The following is an 11486-nucleotide window of genomic DNA, read 5'->3' as shown; positions in this document are numbered from 1 at the left end:
CAGAGACACACACACACTTTCCCGAGGTTGTAGTAGCAGGAGTGAGTGGGAGATGTTTTGCAGAGAGATGATGAGATGCCGTTGACATGGAAACCACATGGATTTACAGTGTGGCAACGTGGTGAAATCACCTTGGTGACGGGAACATACAGATCCTACTTCCATACATCTAGTGTCAACTGCCATTTCCATGACAACATACTAATACAGAAGCTCTCATTTAAGAATCAAATGGCTACAGTATGTGCTAAAGATCAAATACATGGAGCAGCTAATAATGGGACACCGGACTGGAGGAAGAGGAGATGACATCTGCAATGAGGGACAGGCAGTAGTGGAAGTCCCACTTTTCACCCTGTTCACTCCAGAAGGAGGCTGCAGACCATCACATGAGGCTGCTGAGGGGAGAACAGCTCATAATGATGGTCCGGGACGGAGTAAATGGAATGGCATCAAACACCTGGAAACCCTGGAAACCATGTGTTTGATGTATTAGAAACCATTCCACTAATTCTGCTCCAGTCATTACCACAAGCCCGTTCTCCCCAATTTAGGTGCCACCAACCTCCTGTGATAGATACTCAAAATAGGACTCATGTAGACACATTGCTCACCTTTCTTGCGGACTACCTCCTCAGACTCAGGTTTGCGTGTGACAGAGACCACCTTCATCAGCAGGCTGTTGCCCCCCTGTCTAATCAGAGACACCACTTGCTTATGGCCCACCTTCACCACGTTCACCCCGTGCACCTGGAAGACACAAACCCGAACGCACACGCGGCACATATAAGGCACAAACACACACACATGCACACATGGCTGGAGGTCAGACAAAGAGCTGAGAGGCAGTGGCGGTTGGAGAGTAGAGGGGATATGGTTACCTCTATGAGGAAGTCTCCTGTCCTAAGCCCTGCCCTCCAGGCCACTCCTTCCACATCGACAGACTCCAGGTACTGGAGGGCAGGGAATGCTGGTGTTGGGGTGAACTCCTCAATGGGTGTCTCAGCTGGGAACACAGAGAGAGGATGACTTGATTTAGATACAGAAATTGACAGATGTTTCAACACAAGAAACACACATCTCAGAATATTCCACAAGGTATACTCACTCTTCTGGGTAGGCTTTCCGCTTTATATTGTAACATTGCTGTGGGGACTTGCTTCCAATAAGCCACAAGAGCATTAGTGAGGTCGGGCACTGATGTTGGGTGATTAGGCCTGGCTCACAGTCGGCATTCCAATTCATCCCAAAGGTGTTCGATGGGGTTGAGGCCAGGGCCCTGTGCAGGCCAGTCAAGTTCTTCCATACCGATCTCAACCAACCATTTCTGTAGGGACCTCGCTTGGTGCACAGGGGCATTGTCATGCTGAAACAGGAAAGGTCCTTCCCCAAACTGTTGCCACAAAGTTGGAAGCACAGAATCGTCTAGAATGTCATTGTATGCTGTAGAATTAAGATTTCCTTTCACTGGAACTAAGGGGTCTAGTCCTAACCATGAAAAACAGCCCCAGAACATTATTCTTCCTCCACCAAACTGTACAGGCACTATGCATTGGGGCAGGTAGCGTTCTCCTGGCATCTGCCAAATCCAGATTCGTACATCGGACTTCTTTATGGTGAAGCATGATTGATCACTCCAAAGAACGAGTTTCCACTGCTCCAGAGTCCAATGGTGGCGAGTTTTACACCACTCTAGCCGGTTCTTGGTATTGTTCATGGTGATCTTAGGCTTGTGTGCGGCTGCTCGGCCATGGAAACCCAACCAACAGTTCTTGTTCTGACGTTGCTTCCAGAGCAGTTTGGAACTCGGTAGTGAGCCGTTGTTGTTCTTAGATGTTTCCTCTTCACAATAACAGCATGTACATTTGACCAGGACAGCTTTAGCAGGGCAGACATTTTACGAACTGACTTGTTGGAAAAGTGGCCTCCAATGACGGTGCCATGTTGAAAGTCACTGAGCTTTTCTGTAAGGTCATTCTACTGCCAATGTTTGTTGATGAGATTGCATGGCTGTGCCCTCAATTTTATACACCTGTCAGCAACGGGTGTGGCTGAAATAGCCAAATCCACTCATTTGAAGGGGTCTCCACATAGTTTTGTATATATAGTTTACATTCTGTCTTAAGAAAAACCCACACACATCTGCCATATGAGTTACACACAGAGTTAGACACAAACAGCAGCAAGTGTGTATATGTTTATAATAGAGAGAGAGGTGAGGTGGACTCTACAGTGTGTTCTTTAGTGTATTAGTAACAGTGAGAGGTGAGGTGGACTCTACAGTGTGTTCTATAGTGTATTAGTAACAGTGAGAGGTGAGGTGGACTCTACAGTGTGTTCTATAGTGTATTAGTAACAGTGAGAGGTGAGGTGGACTCTACAGTGTGTTCTTTAGTGTATTAGTAACAGTGAGAGGTGAGGTGGACTCTACAGTGTGTTCTATAGTGTATTAGTAACAGTGAGAGGTGAGGTGGACTCTACAGTGTGTTCTATAGTGTATTAGTAACAGTGAGAGGTGAGGTGGACTCTACAGTGTGTTCTATAGTGTATTAGTAACAGTGAGAGGTGAGGTGGACTCTATAGTGTGTTCTATAGTGTATTAGGAACAGTGAGAGGTGAGATGGACTCTATAGTGTGTTCTATAGTGTATTAGGAACAGTGAGAGGTGAGATGGACTCTATAGTGTGTTCTATAGTGTATTAGGAACAGTGAGAGCTGAGATGGACTCTATAGTGTGTTCTATAGTGTATTAGGAACAGTGAGAGGTGAGATGGACTCTATAGTGTGTTCTATAGTGTATTAGGAACAGTGAGAGGTGAGATGGACTCTATAGTGTGTTCTATAGTGTATTAGGAACAGTGAGAGCTGAGATGGACTCTATAGTGTGTTCTATAGTGTATTAGGAACAGTGAGAGGTGAGATGGACTCTATAGTGTGTTCTATAGTGTATTAGGAACAGTGAGAGCTGAGATGGACTCTATAGTGTGTTCTATAGTGTATTAGGAACAGTGAGAGCTGAGATGGACTCTATAGTGTGTTCTATAGTGTATTAGGAACAGTGAGAGGTGAGATGGACTCTATAGTGTGTTCTATAGTGTATTAGGAACAGTGAGAGCTGAGATGGACTCTATAGTGTGTTCTATAGTGTATTAGGAACAGTGAGAGGTGAGATGGACTCTATAGTGTGTTCTATAGTGTATTAGGAACAGTGAGAGCTGAGATGGACTCTATAGTGTGTTCTATAGTGTATTAGGAACAGTGAGAGGTGAGATGGACTCTATAGTGTGTTCTATAGTGTATTAGTAACAGTGAGAGGTGAGGTGGACTCTACAGTGTGTTCTATAGTGTATTAGTAACAGTGAGAGGTGAGGTGGACTCTACAGTGTGTTCTATAGTGTATTAGTAACAGTGAGAGGTGAGGTGGACTCTACAGTGTGTTCTATAGTGTATTAGGAACAGTGAGAGCTGAGATGGACTCTATAGTGTGTTCTATAGTGTATTAGGAACAGTGAGAGGTGAGGTGGACTCTACAGTGTGTTCTTTAGTGTATTAGTAACAGTGAGAGGTGAGGTGGACTCTACAGTGTGTTCTATAGTGTATTAGTAACAGTGAGAGGTGAGGTGGACTCTACAGTGTGTTCTATAGTGTATTAGTAACAGTGAGAGGTGAGGTGGACTCTACAGTGTGTTCTATAGTGTATTAGTAACAGTGAGAGGTGAGGTGGACTCTACAGTGTGTTCTTTAGTGTATTAGTAACAGTGAGAGGTGAGGTGGACTCTACAGTGTGTTCTATAGTGTATTAGTAACAGTGAGAGGTGAGGTGGACTCTACAGTGTGTTCTATAGTGTATTAGTAACAGTGAGAGGTGAGGTGGACTCTACAGTGTGTTCTATAGTGTATTAGTAACAGTGAGAGGTGAGGTGGACTCTATAGTGTGTTCTATAGTGTATTAGGAACAGTGAGAGGTGAGATGGACTCTATAGTGTGTTCTATAGTGTATTAGGAACAGTGAGAGGTGAGATGGACTCTATAGTGTGTTCTATAGTGTATTAGGAACAGTGAGAGCTGAGATGGACTCTATAGTGTGTTCTATAGTGTATTAGGAACAGTGAGAGGTGAGATGGACTCTATAGTGTGTTCTATAGTGTATTAGGAACAGTGAGAGGTGAGATGGACTCTATAGTGTGTTCTATAGTGTATTAGGAACAGTGAGAGCTGAGATGGACTCTATAGTGTGTTCTATAGTGTATTAGGAACAGTGAGAGGTGAGATGGACTCTATAGTGTGTTCTATAGTGTATTAGGAACAGTGAGAGGTGAGATGGACTCTATAGTGTGTTCTATAGTGTATTAGGAACAGTGAGAGCTGAGATGGACTCTATAGTGTGTTCTATAGTGTATTAGGAACAGTGAGAGGTGAGATGGACTCTATAGTGTGTTCTATAGTGTATTAGGAACAGTGAGAGGTGAGATGGACTCTATAGTGTGTTCTATAGTGTATTAGGAACAGTGAGAGCTGAGATGGACTCTATAGTGTGTTCTATAGTGTATTAGGAACAGTGAGAGGTGAGATGGACTCTATAGTGTGTTCTATAGTGTATTAGGAACAGTGAGAGGTGAGATGGACTCTATAGTGTGTTCTATAGTGTATTAGGAACAGTGAGAGCTGAGATGGACTCTATAGTGTGTTCTATAGTGTATTAGGAACAGTGAGAGGTGAGATGGACTCTATAGTGTGTTCTATAGTGTATTAGGAACAGTGAGAGGTGAGATGGACTCTATAGTGTGTTCTATAGTGTATTAGGAACAGTGAGAGCTGAGATGGACTCTATAGTGTGTTCTATAGTGTATTAGGAACAGTGAGAGGTGAGATGGACTCTATAGTGTGTTCTATAGTGTATTAGGAACAGTGAGAGCTGAGATGGACTCTATAGTGTGTTCTATAGTGTATTAGGAACAGTGAGAGGTGAGATGGACTCTATAGTGTGTTCTATAGTGTATTAGGAACAGTGAGAGGTGAGATGGACTCTATAGTGTGTTCTATAGTGTATTAGGAACAGTGAGAGCTGAGATGGACTCTATAGTGTGTTCTATAGTGTATTAGGAACAGTGAGAGGTGAGATGGACTCTATAGTGTGTTCTATAGTGTATTAGGAACAGTGAGAGCTGAGATGGACTCTATAGTGTGTTCTATAGTGTATTAGGAACAGTGAGATGTGAGATGGACTCTATAGTGTGTTCTATAGTGTATTAGTAACAGTGAGAGGTGAGGTGGACTCTACAGTGTGTTCTATAGTGTATTAGTAACAGTGAGAGGTGAGGTGGACTCTACAGTGTGTTCTATAGTGTATTAGTAACAGTGAGAGGTGAGGTGGACTCTACAGTGTGTTCTATAGTGTATTAGGAACAGTGAGAGCTGAGATGGACTCTATAGTGTGTTCTATAGTGTATTAGGAACAGTGAGAGGTGAGGTGGACTCTACAGTGTGTTCTTTAGTGTATTAGTAACAGTGAGAGGTGAGGTGGACTCTACAGTGTGTTCTATAGTGTATTAGTAACAGTGAGAGGTGAGGTGGACTCTACAGTGTGTTCTATAGTGTATTAGTAACAGTGAGAGGTGAGGTGGACTCTACAGTGTGTTCTATAGTGTATTAGTAACAGTGAGAGGTGAGGTGGACTCTACAGTGTGTTCTTTAGTGTATTAGTAACAGTGAGAGGTGAGGTGGACTCTACAGTGTGTTCTATAGTGTATTAGTAACAGTGAGAGGTGAGGTGGACTCTACAGTGTGTTCTATAGTGTATTAGTAACAGTGAGAGGTGAGGTGGACTCTACAGTGTGTTCTATAGTGTATTAGTAACAGTGAGAGGTGAGGTGGACTCTATAGTGTGTTCTATAGTGTATTAGGAACAGTGAGAGGTGAGATGGACTCTATAGTGTGTTCTATAGTGTATTAGGAACAGTGAGAGGTGAGATGGACTCTATAGTGTGTTCTATAGTGTATTAGGAACAGTGAGAGCTGAGATGGACTCTATAGTGTGTTCTATAGTGTATTAGGAACAGTGAGAGGTGAGATGGACTCTATAGTGTGTTCTATAGTGTATTAGGAACAGTGAGAGGTGAGATGGACTCTATAGTGTGTTCTATAGTGTATTAGGAACAGTGAGAGCTGAGATGGACTCTATAGTGTGTTCTATAGTGTATTAGGAACAGTGAGAGGTGAGATGGACTCTATAGTGTGTTCTATAGTGTATTAGGAACAGTGAGAGGTGAGATGGACTCTATAGTGTGTTCTATAGTGTATTAGGAACAGTGAGAGCTGAGATGGACTCTATAGTGTGTTCTATAGTGTATTAGGAACAGTGAGAGCTGAGATGGACTCTATAGTGTGTTCTATAGTGTATTAGGAACAGTGAGAGGTGAGATGGACTCTATAGTGTGTTCTATAGTGTATTAGGAACAGTGAGAGGTGAGATGGACTCTATAGTGTGTTCTATAGTGTATTGGAACAGTGAGAGCTGAGATGGACTCTATAGTGTGTTCTATAGTGTATTAGGAACAGTGAGAGGTGAGATGGACTCTATAGTGTGTTCTATAGTGTATTAGGAACAGTGAGAGCTGAGATGGACTCTATAGTGTGTTCTATAGTGTATTAGGAACAGTGAGAGGTGAGATGGACTCTATAGTGTGTTCTATAGTGTATTAGGAACAGTGAGAGGTGAGATGGACTCTATAGTGTGTTCTATAGTGTATTAGGAACAGTGAGAGCTGAGATGGACTCTATAGTGTGTTCTATAGTGTATTAGGAACAGTGAGAGGTGAGATGGACTCTATAGTGTGTTCTATAGTGTATTAGGAACAGTGAGAGCTGAGATGGACTCTATAGTGTGTTCTATAGTGTATTAGGAACAGTGAGAGGTGAGATGGACTCTATAGTGTGTTCTATAGTGTATTAGGAACAGTGAGAGGTGATATGGACTCTATAGTGTGTTCTATAGTGTATTAGGAACAGTGAGAGCTGAGATGGACTCTATAGTGTGTTCTATAGTGTATTAGGAACAGTGAGAGGTGAGGTGGACTCTATAGTGTGTTCTATAGTGTATTAGGAACAGTGAGAGGTGAGATGGACTCTATAGTGTGTTCTATAGTGTATTAGGAACAGTGAGAGGTGAGATGGACTCTATAGTGTGTTCTATAGTGTATTAGGAACAGTGAGAGGTGAGATGGACTCTATAGTGTGTTCTATAGTGTATTAGGAACAGTGAGAGCTGAGATGGACTCTATAGTGTGTTCTATAGTGTATTAGGAACAGTGAGAGGTGAGGTGGACTCTATAGTGTGTTCTATAGTGTATTAGGAACAGTGAGAGGTGAGATGGACTCTATAGTGTGTTCTATAGTGTATTAGGAACAGTGAGAGGTGAGGTGGACTCTATAGTGTGTTCTATAGTGTATTAGGAACAGTGAGAGGTGAGATGGACTCTATAGTGTGTTCTATAGTGTATTAGGAACAGTGAGAGGTGAGATGGACTCTATAGTGTGTTCTATAGTGTATTAGGAACAGTGAGAGGTGAGATGGACTCTATAGTGTGTTCTATAGTGTATTAGGAACAGTGAGAGCTGAGATGGACTCTATAGTGTGTTCTATAGTGTATTAGGAACAGTGAGAGGTGAGATGGACTCTATAGTGTGTTCTATAGTGTATTAGGAACAGTGAGAGGTGAGATGGACTCTATAGTGTGTTCTATAGTGTATTAGGAACAGTGAGAGGTGAGATGGACTCTATAGTGTGTTCTATAGTGTATTAGGAACAGTGAGAGGTGAGATGGACTCTATAGTGTGTTCTATAGTGTATTAGGAACAGTGAGAGGTGAGGTGGACTCTATAGTGTGTTCTATAGTGTATTAGGAACAGTGAGAGGTGAGATGGACTCTATAGTGTGTTCTATAGTGTATTAGGAACAGTGAGAGGTGAGATGGACTCTATAGTGTGTTCTATAGTGTATTAGGAACAGTGAGAGCTGAGATGGACTCTATAGTGTGTTCTATAGTGTATTAGGAACAGTGAGAGGTGAGGTGGACTCTATAGTGTGTTCTATAGTGTATTAGGAACAGTGAGAGGTGAGATGGACTCTATAGTGTGTTCTATAGTGTATTAGGAACAGTGAGAGGTGAGATGGACTCTATAGTGTGTTCTATAGTGTATTAGTAACAGTGAGAGGTGAGATGGACTCTATAGTGTGTTCTATAGTGTATTAGGAACAGTGAGAGCTGAGATGGACTCTATAGTGTGTTCTATAGTGTATTAGGAACAGTGAGAGGTGAGATGGACTCTATAGTGTGTTCTATAGTGTATTAGGAACAGTGAGAGGTGAGATGGACTCTATAGTGTGTTCTATAGTGTATTAGGAACAGTGAGAGGTGAGGTGGACTCTATAGTGTGTTCTATAGTGTATTAGGAACAGTGAGAGGTGAGATGGACTCTATAGTGTGTTCTATAGTGTATTAGGAACAGTGAGAGGTGAGATGGACTCTATAGTGTGTTCTATAGTGTATTAGGAACAGTGAGAGGTGAGATGGACTCTATAGTGTGTTCTATAGTGTATTAGGAACAGTGAGAGGTGAGATGGACTCTATAGTGTGTTCTATAGTGTATTAGTAACAGTGAGAGGTGAGATGGTGTGACCTTTTCACTCAACCATATTACTTTATCCACTCTCACACTGAAAATCAGATTACACACACACACACACACACACACACACACACACACACACACACACACACACACACACACACACACACACACACACACACACACACACACACACACACACACACACACACACACACACACACACACACACACACACACACGCAAAATAAAAAAATCACAGAAACTCATGTAAGCACACTCCTGACTCGTTAGCTGAGTGTGCCTCTGCCTGAGGATAGTCTACTGTGCACTTCACACCCTCCACTTAATCCTGGACTGAGTCCAGCTATACCACTTACACAGGAGAGCTCCCAGAGGTAGCTGCAGTATGTGTGTGTGTGTGTGTCAGTGTGTGTGCGACTTGACCCCACTAGGAAAGGTAATCCATTCAGTTCTATCTGAGGCACTCGGGAACATGGAGGTAGAGGGAGAAGAAGAGAAGTGGAAGAGAGGGATACATGTAGAGGGGGGGAAGATGAGTGCTAGAAATGGGAACAGGAGGAGAAAAAGAGTAGACAAATTGAAATATTGCTAAGGAGGATGTAGAGAGGAACTAGCGAGGGAGAGACAGATGGACAGAGAACATCTCCTGGCTCGACATGTCAACTGTTCTGTTCGTTGATCAGGAGGAAAGCCATAGTCTATTTCTGCTATTTTGTGATTGATTACTGCATTATTAGGTTTAGAGCTTGCAAGAAAGGCATTTCACGTTGCTTGTGCACATGACAGCTTGAAATGGGGGGTACTGCATCAATAAAGTACTTTGACTTCTCAACGATTAATCAGATATGTATGAAAATCTGTGTACTGTCACCTTGTATGAAACATTTGATCAGAAATAAAAAATGCTGGAGTATAGAGCCAAATGTAACATTTTAGCTTCACTGTCCAAATACACACGTAGAGGAGGATATGTCTGCTTGGAATGGAGGAGCAGAAAAACACTCAGACTTCCGGCATGTTGCCCACAAGGGGTTGCTATAGTAACAAGCATGGAGAGCTGGCACGTGCAGTAGTGCAAAGTGTGTGTGTGTGTGTGTGTGTGTGTGTGTGTGTGTGTGTGTGTGTGTGTGTGTGTGTGTGTGTGTGTGTGTGTGTGTGTGTGTGTGTGTGTGTGTGTGTGTGTGTGTGTGTGTGTGTGTGTGTGTGTGTGTGTGTGTGTGTGTGTGTGTGTGCAGGTAAAGTAGTAGCTGATAATGACTAATAGTAAAGCTGAGAGACGAATAAAGAAGAGGGAGGGGAGGAGGTAAAACAAGAATTAGAGACAGAAAAAAGTGGAATAGAACAAACAGTGAAGGAGTCAATGAGAAAAAAGACAGGAGAAAGAAAGATGGAGAGAATTGAGAGAAAGATACTCATTTCTGTCTCCCTGAACACCATGTGTGAAGAACAGATGGGATATTCAACTGACAGCTCTTCCTAGGATTACACCACCACAGGGGCTAGACACACACACACACACACACACACACACACACACACACACACACACACACACACACACACACACACACACACACACACACACACACACACACACACACACACACACACACACACACACACACACACACACACACACACACACACACACACACACACACACACACACCACAGGGGCTAGACACACACAGAGAGAGAGAGAGAGAGAGAGAGAGAGAGAGAGAGAGAGAGAGAGAGAGAGAGTGAGAGCTATAGAGAGTGAGAGGGAGACAATGTGGTGTTGACCAAAAACAGTCGCGTTGACTCACAGAGATTTGTCATACTGTGTGACTCAGTGATAGGTGTATAGAACTCCTCGCATCAACCCACACTCAGAACACCTACAGAGGGGCTCACAGACAGGCTACGATTTGAAGACGTATCTTTCCCTTTCAAGACAATCCAATACGTATTGATATAGATACTTGGACTCCGATATGATACAGGAACAATACGCTTTAGAATTAAACAATTTGGTGTGATTTGGTTTGATTAGAGGAACGAATCAATGTGTTTCGGTTTGATGTGATGCACTATCATTTGTTGCATAAACACATTCATTTTCCATTCTAAATTAAAATCTGCTGCTGAAGGAGCTGAAGAGCTCGATCTCTGAGCTGGATCTGTCTGAGCTGACTTCTATATGTGTGTGTGTGGATTTGTAAATGTGTACAGTATGCCTATATTGTATGTAAGCACCTGAGGGAGACTGGGCGTCTACCACCCTACTATCAGATTAGGGGGAGGAATGTGTACTTTTTGACCCCCCACTTTTGATCTGAAACCACCACAACCCACTAATTAACTTGTCATTTTTGGAGATGAAAAGTGTTGTAAAAATGAGCTACAACATGAATAGCCAATGAATGTTTAGCACAACTTTTCACCCCTGTATGAAAATGGTTTTGAACATGAAAGTGATTGCTGTTTTCGTTGTGAAATAATCAACATTACATTATTTTCACTGAATGTTGAAATAAAAACTACACAGCAAGTTGGCCAGTGTTGATTTTTCAGTGTAACATTTCTAGTGTTGATTCAGGTGTTAAATGAACTCCGTAATCACTGGTGTAACAGAACCCCGCTGTTGGTGTTAATAACCAGTGTTACACCCAAACCATGCCCATCATTGTCACATTTCCCAGAATGCTCTATTGCAGGATGATATTTAGAATTGTTTGTTTCATTACATGTTCTATGTTTTTTTCATGAACATTGATTCAGTTATTCATCTTATGCTACTGAAATATAAGTAATATACACTTTTCTAAACTAATCCAATTTGTTACTTGGAT

This window comes from Oncorhynchus gorbuscha, linkage group LG02, assembly GCF_021184085.1.
Source record: "Oncorhynchus gorbuscha isolate QuinsamMale2020 ecotype Even-year linkage group LG02, OgorEven_v1.0, whole genome shotgun sequence".
NCBI lineage: Eukaryota > Metazoa > Chordata > Actinopteri > Salmoniformes > Salmonidae > Oncorhynchus > Oncorhynchus gorbuscha.
Note: the sequence above shows the minus strand (reverse complement) of the source record.